Here is a 13576-nt window from a genome sequence, read left to right as displayed (position 1 = left end):
CACATTCTTCTAGCACATTAGCCATCCACCTAGTGGTCTCCTTTATATATACATATACAATAATCCTTTGAGATCTCATAATTTTTCTGAACTCCTGATTCTTTCAATGTGCTGGTTCATTGGTATTAAATTGATATTAATTAATATCCAATTTTTTACCTTACTGTTTTAATATATATATATATATATATATATACACACACACACACACACACACACACACACACATATATATATATACATATATACACACACACACACATATATATATATATATATATACATATACACACACACACACACACACACACACACACATATATATATTGTTACGAACGCCTGCGCGAAACACCTCAATGAAGAGAAAACTCGCGCGTGCGAATGTCAACGCTCAATGAGTCGGGATGTTCGCCGCTACTAAGCCCAGCCGGTGCACGTAACGATGCCAACAGAAACGAAGAAATAACACAGACCATATGTTGAATAGTCAAACTAACTTTTTTTTTACATCATAAATACAAAACAACATTGCATAACAATAATTCAATAACATAGTACTTGCTTCTGAAATAATACATGTAACAATAGCGTTTCCAAGCATTTAACAAAGTTTCAGAACAATTACAAAGTCTACAATCAATTCACATAATCATAAAGTTTACAATCAAAATTCGTGTATCAAGAGTCAATTACAAGTTCTTTTTGTTTCTTTTGTTTTACTTTTCTTTTCCTCTCTTTTAACACAGTTAACAAAAGTTCTTTCTTTTCAACCAGTTAACATCACAATTAACAAGAGTTAACGAAGTTCTTTTTCTTTTAAAACATGTAACAACAAAGTACATTTTTCTTTAAAGAAATGCAAACAAACCTTCACCGCAAGAATTTCCTTTCCTTCAAATCTCCCACTACAATGACAAGAACTGACCAACGTAGTCTACTACAATCTTCTGCCTGCCACAACAGTTCCATCTCTCTCTCAGACTCTATCCATTTCTGCTGACTGGTACCTTCTGACAATAGCCTCTCTCTCTCAGTCTCTTTCTGTCAGCCTCTCTGTTCATCTTGCTTCTCTTCACTCAGTGCTGGCTGTCACACACTCGTCCTTCACTGGCTGATCGCTTGTACACCGACTGCAATTCCATCTGGCTCCTTTACTGGCTGCTGGCCTTTACACCAACTGCGATTCCCAAATCTATGCTCTCGTATTTATGACAGATACCGTACCCAACAGTCCTACGTTACCCCTCCAAAGCTGGGTCAGTTTAGTACAGTTCCTACTTGTTTTTCTGAACTTTCAATGACCGGAAAGGGTCAGAGATCATACTCCTACGCTATAAATAACTGTGCTTGTTGACAGGACAAAGGAAATACCATTGTCCTCAACAAGCAGAATACGGTTTCAAACTCAGCTCGGGGAATAGGGACATAACATTATTTTTATTTATCGGCGTCCGTATCAATATATATATATATATATACACACACACACACATATATATTCACAGCAAGTTGTTTTACACCTATTACACTAATTATTTTTTGATTTTGAGCTTGGGTCAAGCACTATAGTTTAGAGGCCATGGACTGATGATGTGAATGTTCCGAGCCCTCTCCCCACCCCACCCTGTTCGCGAGCGCGCATTTTTTTCGGTCAAACTAAAGCGTTTGACCTGGTGACAAAATTGGTATCATTTTTTCTCTCTCCTGTCCAGACTAATTCTAATAAAAGTACACTTGTAAAAATTTAACAAAATTTTAAAGAAACAGCCCCCGTTTTCCGGACAAAAAAATGTTTTGTGGCATATTAGGTCACCGTTATTCATTCATTGAAAAAAAGAAAAAGATTTTCCAAGAATTCCGGTTTCCTTCCCCGCACCATTTTTTCCAAAGAAAAATGAGTTTGGGGCACATTAGGCATCCGTAATGCATGCCATCTAAAAGGTATTTATATATAATTTCATTAAAAGATATCCAAAACTCTGGATCCTGTGAATTTTCCGAAGTCTTCTCCCCCACCCTCGTTGCTTTCCGTGCATTTTTGTTTTCAGATTCGTTTCCTACGTAGGTATGAAGTAGAACGATATCCATTTTCCTCAAAGTTATGAGGGAAAAACGTCGGGTCTTGTGAAGTCCTCTCCTCACCCCCTCAGAAAAGATTTTCCCCACAAATTTCTTTATAATCGTAATCTATACCATTTGAAAGGTATTTATATAAAATTTCATTCAAAAAAACCCCCATTTTCCTAAAAGTTATGAGGAAAAAACATCGAATCTTGTGAATTTTCCGAAGGCATCTCCTTACCCTCATTGCTTTCCGGACATTTGTGTTTCTATATTCGTTTCCTACACTTTTTTTACACCCAGTGCACTATTTTTTTTTTAGATTTTGTTTCCGGGTAATAATGTCAACATAACCAAATTTGGAAAGACTTCCGCCCGTCCCATCTCCACACGCCCATTTTCTCCCAGATTTGTTTATTAAAAAAAATTTTTTTTCCAAAAATCCCCGTTTTCGGATATGGAGGTTTGGGAAAATTGCCAAAAATCAGCATTGTGAAATTCCGCCCCTCCTTTCCCCCCCAAACTTCTTCAATTTTGACTTTTTTCCCTAACACTAACCCTAACCCTAAAACCGTAACAGTAAGTACCGAAATGTTTTGAAATTTTTGTCTGAATCATAATGTCTGTATTTTCCCGCATAATTTAGAAAAAAAAAACTCTTAAAAAAAATTTTATAAAGATGTTTGGAAATTTTTTTCAGAATCATAGTCTCCGTATTTTTCTGCATATTTTGAAAAAAAAATTCCAAGAAAAGTTTAAAATGAAGGAAATGGGGATGGGGGTAATTTAGAAATGTCGATTTTTGCAGATTCTTCCCCGTATTCCCGGGGTTTGTGTCGAAAAAAAAAGTTAAAGAAAGGGTGGTTTGAGGAGGGGGACGGTTGGTAGTCTTGCCCCAAATTTTGGAACACCGATTTTTTTTTTTGCAGATTCGGAATCTCTGCAGTCGAAAAGGTAAGTTTCTGTAGAAAAAAAAACCTAAAGAAATAAAAAATATCGAAAAGGGTTGCGGTCCAAGTCCTTTACCTCTGCTAGTCGTGAGAGATGGTTGTAAAAGTAACAGAAATCTGTGTGCAGTAGAAAACATTTGGTTCACGGATGGCACTTACTGTAACGAATTCATAGCAGGTGTCATTGTGACAACGATGATAAATCAGCTTGGGCAGATGTCGTTAGAACGACAGTAACCGTATGCGGTCCGTGGCATTTAGGCAGCAGAAAGATTGTGCTCCTATTTATTTATTTATTTATTTATGTGTTTCAGCCAAGTGGCTGCGGTCATGCTGGTGTACCAAAATTGCAAAATAAGCAGAGGACGCCAAACGTTCGAATATATTGGTGTCAGCTGTCACGCCACCTGGTGGCCTATCTCATCAAAGTGATGTAATTCAACTATCTTCGCCATCTGGTGGTGTTTGCCAGCAAAGGGACGTAATTCAGCTATCTTTGCTGTGCTACAACTGAAGTAATTTGTTATTTCAAAATATATAAAATTGGGTTCTTTAACTCTTTAGCATTCAGATTACTCTGCCAATTGTAGCACTTATTTATTCACATTGTTTTGAATTATGTATTATTTTGTAGCTTTGAGATTTTGATTGTTTATTTTTAGAAAGTCTTTGTGGGATCCATGTGAGAGGCCAAATTTGGCTGGTTTGAAGATAAAAATGGCAGAATAATTGGGCCAAATATGGTTGGTTTAAATGCTAAAAGGTTAAATTTCCTTTTAACAAATGAAATTTATGTTGTTACTTTAAGTTTTTTTCCTCACTAATTTCTATCTCCAGCTACTAAGGAATAAAATGTAATGGCTGAGTGACAACATATATGTCTCGTCAGATCAAAATCAATGGCTTTGTCTGGCATTAACCAGATCTCTGCAGCAACCTTATTACAAGGAGTCATCAATTCCTAAACCCCTTTTGTCAGAATAACTTTGCTATATCCCCAAATAGGTTTTCTAGAAGGAGCTTCTCAATTCTTTAAATCAATGTACACTTTATCTAAAAAATAAAAATCTTTTCTATTAATTATCATCTCATGACATCCTTTTATCTTTGAACCAACTTTATCTTAAGAATATTGTCTGGTTCCTTATTTAGTTTCATCTGAAGAACATTATTTAATCCCTAAACTTTTTTCATCTGAAGAATTTAGATGCATTCTATCTTCAGTCCAAGAACCTTTTATATTGGGTCATTCCATAAATAATGTGGTTGTTTACAATTGCATGAATCTAAAGTTGGAGGGGGACGGGATCAACTACCTGCTTCAACTTGCTATAAAAGCACTTATTCTTAGTGCAAGTTTTGAAGAGTACAGTTCGATTTTAGCAGTTACTTTTTCAAAGCTATAACGGAAGTGACAAAGGAGCATATTCAGCATATTTTACTTTATGAGTTCAATAAAGGCAACAACACAATAGAAAGTGTGAAGAATATTAATGCAGTATATGGGGATCAGACAATAAGTGTAAGCCAGTGTCGACAGTGGTTCCAGAAATTCCGAGCCAGAAACTACAGCCTACAAGACAAGCCTTGCCCAGGAAGATCTGTGGAGCTTGACGAGGATGTCCTGCAAACCCTGTTAGAACAAAATCTCATTGTAACTGTTGAGGAACTAGCAGAGAAGCTTGGATTGGGTCATTCAATCATTCATTAACACCTGCGTGCCATTGCAAAAAAAGCAAATTGGGTCAATGGATTCCTCACAAACTTTCTGGGTCTAATCACACACAGAGTGAATGTGTTTCTTCTTTACTGTTATGTCTCATGAATGAACCGTTTTGAACCAAATAGGGACTGGTGACAAGAAATGGGTTCTCTATAAAAATGTCAAGCGTTGAAGACAGTGGGAAAGGAAAGGAGAAACACTGGCACCCCAGGCTAAAGAAGGTCTTCACCCACATAAGGTGTTGTTATCTGTTTGGTGGGATATGAAAGGTTAATCCACTTCGAACTTTTAAACCCAAACCAAATGATAACAAAGGAGATTTATTGTGAGCAGCTTAAGTGGCTTAAGTCAGCGCTAGAACAAAAACGACCATCTATGGTTTCGAGATGAGAGGTGTTCTTCCATCAGGATAATGCTTAGCCACATACAGCAAGGATGAGATTCCAAAGGCTGGAGCAGTTTGAATGAGAAACGATGCCCCACCCACCATATTCACCAGACATTGCCCTATCTGATTATCATTTATTCAGCAGTCTTTAAAATCATTTGGACAGAAAAAATATGAACTTTGTAAACGAGGTCAGAACAGTACTGGAGGAGTATTTCTTGTCACGAACAAGTGAATTTTGGAAGAGGAGCCTTGCAAGTCTACCAGATAGATGGAAGAGCTTTGTAGAAAATGAAGGAGAGTACATTTTAGATTAAAAAAGAACTTTGTTTATCTTAATTTTGAAAAATAAAAGAAGTATAAAAAAAACCACATTATTTATGGGATGATCCAATAATTTCTGAACCAACTTTCTTTGTCTCAAGAACATTGTTTAATCTCTAATCCAGCTTCATCTTAAGAATTACTTCACCTGTTTTCAAAATTTGTATTGTTTGAACATTAAATATATCATTGGCAAAGTCTAACACAGAAGTTTCTTAAGAAAGTTGTTTTCTAATGCATCAGTTGAAAAAGGAATTTCAGTTATAAATTCAATTATAAATCTAAATTAAGCACTATGTTTTGTCCTTTAAAAATGTAAAAGTTTCTTTATATAAAGAAAAAAGCAATAATTAGGATAATACTATTTCTATATTTCTGAGATGAGTAATTATGTACATTATTTACAATGGACGGATAGGTGTCCTGACCTTGTTTGTTGTACATCAGCCAAAACATTGTGATAACAATAAACAAGGTGAGGACACCTGTGCAATAAATAGGAGTCCGATAAATCAATTTCTTGAAATTTAGTAATATTCAGTAACATTTTAGTGTTTTTACTGATGGTGCAATGGAGTGGATTGAAAGAAAAGCTAGAGCAAAAAATAATATATCCTTTAGACCAGAATTTGTCATATGTATAATGATTATTCTTCATATTAAAGCGATAGTTTGCTAGCACCTAGTTTACTGAAATATATTTAGTTCAATGCTCTTCCATTTAATATACTCCACAATCTTCTGCTGTATAAAATGATAAGTGACAATATAGCTCTGAATTCAAAGTTTACTTCAGCAGTATGTAACTTGCTGAGCAAATCAAATAAGCCTGTCCTCTCCCTCTCCAGTTTGACAGAGCATGGGGAAGTGGTACAACTATAGACTGCTGGATTAAATGCACTGCAACATTTAATTTTGTCCCTCTATGTTCTGAGTTCAAACCTCACGAGGACTAGCTAAAACAAGTAGTAGTCAATTCAGTTGACCCTCTAGCTCTACACTGCTATACCACAATAATGAGTTCATATATTAGCTCAAGACTGAAAACTTTGGGAAAAGAATGTAGTTAACTCATTCTTTCCTAATTCATGACTAGTTTTATCAAACCTAGTGAGAATTGAAGTTAACATAGAGAGACAGTACCAAAGGCTGTAGTTTCAAGCTTTAATAGTGTTGCTACTTGAACACCTGGAGAGGTGGCTGGGTAATGGAAATATGTGTTTTTTGCAAGGGTCAGAAGGGAAAGGTTTTAACCAGGAACCTTCATTATGGATTTTGCATTACTGCATTATGTATTTTCCATCACTTCATTGTGGATTTTGTATTACTTCATTATGAATTTTGCATTACTGCTTAATAAATGTGGATTTTGCATTACTACATTATGGATTTTGCATTACTTCTTGTTCTATATATTTATACCACCATAACAGTACTACTAATCATTCTTAACACTAAGCAGATGGTCACACATTTTGGAGAAGAGTACATTTACTGGGGGAATATGAAGTAAAAGGGCAAGTAAGCCCCCTGAAAAATTTGAATTCAGATCATAGGGAGAAAATTAAATACTAGATGTTTCATCTGGCAGTCTATTGTTTCTATCACTTCACTAACGAGTCAACAAGGAAACCCTTGCATGATTACTTGGCCTGCTAGAAATAGTGGTCAAGTCTCTCAAATCATACCCTACCATCTTAAAAGAGGAAGAACACACCTAAATAAAGACATGATGGTTATGACTGGAATGCCATTGCCATTAATTCTCAAATTTTACACAAAATATCACTATGACTAATAACAACAAGAAACCAGTGGCTAGAATCCTGTATTTACTCATTCAGATCTCACCTAGAGCTAAAAAAAAATAGCAATAAAATTATTAATAATTGTTTTGAACATATAGACACAAGAGCAGAAATTTGGAGAAGGGGAATGGTTCATTACATTGACCCCAGTCCTTGACGGGTTCTTTATTTATTGGCTCTGAAAGAATGAAAAGCAAAATAGTTCTGGCAAGATTTGAAATCAGAACATAATGATTTCAAACTTTGGCACAAGGCCAGCAATTTCAGGGAAGGGGCTAAGTCAATGAAATCAACCTGAGTGTTCAACTGGTACTTATTTTATCAACCCTGAAAGGATAAAAGGTGAAGTTGACCCTGGCAGCATTTTAACTCATAATGTGAAGATAGATGAAATACCACTAGGCATTTTGCCCAGCATACTAATGATTCTGCCAGCTCACCACCTTAACTCAGAAAATAATAATAATCGTGTGATAAAATAATAAACATAAGTAACATAAAAATGTGAAGCAGTTTATTAATAATAAAGCATCAATTTATAAAGATATGCAATAGACATGTCATGCATTACATATCGATACAATAAAAAAATTACAGATCAGGATGGAGAGACAGATGTTCCAATTAAATGGTAATGAGTAATAATAATGCTGGTATGAAGCAAAACAAAAAAAAAATGGAAAAAGCGAAAAATAGAAATGAAATATAACATGTTCAACCTGATAATCAATCCAAATTAGGCCCATTTTGGTCTGGTGATGACAAAATTGGTTATGATACATGCTGTATATCAGAGAATTTCATTTCAGCTCAGCATGCTAAAAACATTGGTTGGATAAAAGTAATGATGCAGTGCACCCACTATTTACAATGGTGAAATGAACGTGTTTACTGTAACAAAATGTCATTTTTTAGTGTCTGTTTACAGCTTGATGGACTAGCAGCAAGTGTAAAGTATATATTGGCTATGGTTACAGTAGAATAGCAACTACTGACCCTTTCAATAGCAGTTGGGCATTCTATTGACTTTGTCATCTGTAACACTTGATAATTCAAACAATGGATGAATGTTAATAAAAAGAAACTGTAGAAAATTTAATGTTTTTGTATAATTGTATACGAAAAGGTGAATATTAGAAATTTTTTAAAAGTAGCATATTGAATCCTATCAAAGCTTTCCACCCTTGACTCATCCTCTTATCTATTGCCTCTCTTTTTTTCCCATTTAATCAAATCATTTCATTTATCACTCATATCCCTCCATCTCTTATTTTTCTCACTACCTATGAAGCTCACAAACCATGAATGATTACTCTGCATACTACTTCCATCCTCCACTAGGTCCATATATGACAAACTATATTGTGTCCATTCACACCCCACCTTCCCTCCACTATCCATCTCTCAACTCACTTCAGTTATTACCCTAACATTCACATCTCTCATCTTATTATCCATGACACTCGCTTACTCACTCACTGCTATCCCTCACTCACTCTCTGCCTCTTTTTTCTTTCTCAAGCTTCTCCCCAAATCTTTTATATTATCTTAACACATTCATTGCTATACTCCCATGACCTACAAACCCTTCTTTTCTTTAATGACTTTCTGAACCCTCACCACCCTCATCTTTCTTTCTTGTGTAGGTTCCCTTTCTCTCAAATCTTCCACTCCTGTTTGCCCTTATAAGCACCCAGTACACTTTGTAAAGTGTTTGGCATTATAAAGAGCATCCAATCATAAAAACCATAGAGAAGCAGACACCAGATCCTGTCAAACTGTCCAACACATGCCACCATGGAGAGAGGATGTTGTATAAGAATATATATATATCCAATAAAAACACACAGTGCGTGTGTTCTTATTGGATAAACTGGCAATATGACCATCCCCAAGTACAACAATATATATATATCAATATACACATATTTCCAACCCTATGTCACCCTGGCCTCAACCCTGATGTTGCACAGCTCTTACAACCCCCCCCCCCTCCCCCAGGCACACACACTTCCACCAATTATCTCTCTGACCCATTCCTTTTTCCACTACCTTACTAATCACTACTAAGTGATATTCACTATTGACCATGCTTCCACTCATGTTCACCTTTATCCCATCTCTATCCATCTGCTATTCTCCTTTCTCATGAATTACCTACCCATTCACATTGCCCGATTCTCTGTTTACCTGTCTTACACTCACCTTTCTGTATCTTGAGGACACACCATGATACCCCATCAGCAACATCTCTCTTTTTTCCAGCTAGAGTAGCTACTGTCTCTTTTCTACAAGACACCTTTTCCTGTCTGTCTATCCTAGTTTAATTTCTCATTACCTGGCTTAAAGCCCTGAGGTTATAGTAGATGACACCTACCCAAGGTGCTACTCAGTGGGATTGAACCCAGAACCATGCAGTTGGAAAGCAAGCTTCTTACCACTTAGCCATGCCTGTGTGCATATATATATATATAAATCATGTGCATGTAAGTATATTATATATATTTATATATTCAGAAACTCATGAATGTATATATTATATATTACATACATCTATATGTATGTGTATGAATTTACTTATGCATATATACATATATCACACACACTCATACACTTTTGACATCTTTCGTAAACACCAAGTAAATCACTGACAATAGAAACTTTTGTATTTTAAAAGAGAAATCAATTTGTCATGAATATTTGAATGCTAGATCAATAGTCTTTATACTTCAGACACCAAATTTGAATAAGTGCTTTGAGTTAAATATGAGAATGATTAAGAAAAATATTTTTATTATATTATTAATGACAATTTAATTTTTAGTGACTTTAATAGGTTTATTTCAGTTGGTCATCATTCAGAGACAAGATTTGTACAAAAAGTAGAAAACATTGAGAGGTAAGTAAGGAGAGAAAGGGAGTATTTCCTACCTTCTATGTTAATTTCTTGTTTCTTAATCTTTCATGTTTTTTAACTATTGTTTTGTTTTAAGTTTGTTATCAAAATCTTTAAGGCTGCCAGTAATTATCAAATTTTACACAAAATATCACTATGACCAATAACAACAAGAAACCAGTGGCTAGAATCCTGTATTTTACTTGCTAATTAAGGGATTCTGAAGTTTGTGTGTAAGTTTAATTTTTAAAGAACACATTCTGAAAAAAATTCATTTTGTTTTAAAAGTTTGTACTGCATTAAAATAATACAAAATCTATTTGAAACATATTTTTATATATAATGTTGTTGATTGAGGCAGCTTATACTGCTCATTTAGTAAAAGCAAAAAATATTCAACCCTTTGTTAATTTATTACCAGGTATATGGCACAGCTAATCTAAAGCTCTCAGTAATACAGCAGTGCTAATAATGATTCCTTCCATTAGCAAAAAGCCAGTGTCAAGAATAATAATAATAATAAACAATATATAGTAGAAGCATAATTAATGTGTTGTGGGATTATTTAGATAACATCATAAAACAAAACTATTCTTTGACACAGTTTGAAAATATTTAGGATAATAAAAAAGATGTTTAAATGGTTTTCAATTCTATATCTCTGTCTTTTTTTAACCCTCTTATTTTAGAATGATATCTAAGAAATTTGTTGACACAAATCAGATTTCCTAATCTAAATTTGTTTTCCTTTGTTGATTAATTTTGACTATTACAAAACACTTAAAATTGAAGATAGAGTTTAAGACCCAAACGTGTTGCTTGTGTAGGAATATTCCTGGAATTCAACTTTCAACCTTAGATTTATAATACCATGCACTTGAAAACCAGAAGAGGAAGTATATAATGAATATCTGTTGGTGTCTGTTATTATTTTTAGTGTGTGTGTGTGCACATGTGTGTGTATAATAATACTTTAATTTGAAAATGATTGTGAAGGTCTCAAAACATCAGTTTAAAGGATTTAGGGAAATGTTTTTGTTTCAAATCAAACAAAGAGATAATAGAATATGAAATATCTAATATAATGTTTCAAAGAGAAGCACTTCTCTCTCTCTCTCTCTCTCTCTCTATATATATATATATATATATATATATATATATATATATATATATATATATATATATATGGTGGTTGTCTACTCCTTATGCAGAATTTGACCACCTCCTGTACCTACACCTTAGAACCATCATGGCATCTGATGTGGCTTTTTAAACCAGACAATGTTCTGAAAAGATTGCATATCTGAGTTGGACTACCAAAAGCTGCAGATAAGTTCTGATCTTTGTGATCTTAAAATGTCAGATTGCTCTTGAATGCTACTGGTAACATGTAATCCAGTGTATACACACACACACACACACACAAGTAAGTGTGTGCTTAATTTGCCTCAGATAGTGTTGCAAAAAACTCATTGAAAATGTATTTTTTTTACATGATATAAGGATGAATAAGACCAAAATTGCTTATATGATATATTCATAATTTTATCAAATACCTCCTTGTAATACATGTCTGAGATCTGTTGTTCTAAATAGAATTATAATGCTTTTGAATACTTATTTCTTCTCAAGAGATGAAAGATATTTGCTTCAAATGATAAAGTTTTAATCTGAAAAATTGCAGTATATTCAAAAGAAAGAAAAAGTTGCTGCAAAATAACAACACTAAGAAAGAAGTGAACACATGTGTCTGAATGTGTAACTGTAAACAATTTGTAACAACTATTTTTAGAAATGTAATTGCCTTTTCTAAGAGATTTTGGTTTATCACAATTCTTTTGTTTCTTTCCAGTAGATATGAATTTGTTTTCTGAAATATTAGCCACTATCTGGCATCCATTTTTACCTGCTAACATGTTAAATAGGTTTTGCAAGTTCAAAATTTTTCATATTGTGTTTATGCAGTCAGCCACTTCTTATTGCTAATAAATTAACTGTAAACTATAAAGCAAGCAGAGTTATTTGTGTTGACTAAAAGCTGTAGTAAGATTCAAACTTATCATGTGGTGTGTGGTTTAGCCAAACCACATATGGTCATAAAAGATATACATATATATACACACACATACATATATACAGAATTATATCATCATCATCATCATTGTTTAATGTCCACCTTCCATGCTAGCATGGATGAGACGGTTTCACAAGAGCCAGCCAGGCAGAAGCCTGCACCAGGATTCTGTGACTGTTTTGGCATGATTTTTACAGCTGGATGCCCTTACTAACACTGACCACACAGCAGAGTGCTTTTTACATGGCATAAGCACAGGGGAGGTCAGTATTGGCAAGGTTTTTACAGTTGAATGCCCTTCCGAATACCTACCACTTTACATTGTGGACCGGGTGCTTTTAGGTGGTACCTTCACTTACAGGGTCAACAGGTATTTGCAAGACAAAAAAAAAACTTTCAAGAGGGGAGGGGGCATTGGAGGAGGTGATCTTGTGCCGGATGATGAAAGGTTATAGTGAGACAGAAACAGGTGTCTTGCTGTAGAGGAAGTACAAGGTGACAGAGAGAGAGATGCGAGGAATGAAGATATACATGTATATATATGTGTGTGTGTGTGTATATATATATATATACACACACACACACATATATATATACACACACATGTATATATATCTATATATATACACATATATATATATATATATATATATACATACACACACACATGTATATATATATATATATATACACACATATATATATATATATACACACACACATATATATATATATATATACACACACACATATATATATATATATATATATATATACACACACACATATATATATATATATATATATACACACACATATATATATATATATATATACACACACATATATATATATATATATATATATATATATATATACACACACATATATATATATATATATATATGGGAGATTATACAAAAAATAACAACAGACGAGGACAGGTGGTGTAAATAACAAAAGTATATATTAGTATGACGCTCGGGAATACGGAAAGTCTTTGACGTTTCGAGCTACGCTCTTCAACAGAAAGAATACGGAGACAAGGAGAAAAACACGGAGAAAAAAAATTGATATATATATATACACACACACACATATATATATATATATATATATATACACACATATATATATATATATATATATATGGATTCTCTCCCTTTCTCCTTTACAAAAAAAGATTTTTATTACCATTATTATTAACTTTTAGATTTTTCTGCGGTTCATTATGTCTTCTTTTAATTTAAACTCATAGTATAGCGTTCATAGCCTCTCTCCCTAAACAGCTCCCTGTAAACTAGCGTTCTTGTTTCTATCGGTCATTTAACTTAGCTAAAATAAATAGTGTT

This window comes from Octopus bimaculoides, chromosome 3, assembly GCF_046866305.1.
Source record: "Octopus bimaculoides isolate indiv1 chromosome 3, ASM4686630v1, whole genome shotgun sequence".
Taxonomy (NCBI): Eukaryota; Metazoa; Mollusca; class Cephalopoda; order Octopoda; family Octopodidae; genus Octopus; species Octopus bimaculoides.
The sequence above is the reverse complement of the archived record's forward strand: the minus strand, read 5'-3'. Positions refer to the sequence as shown.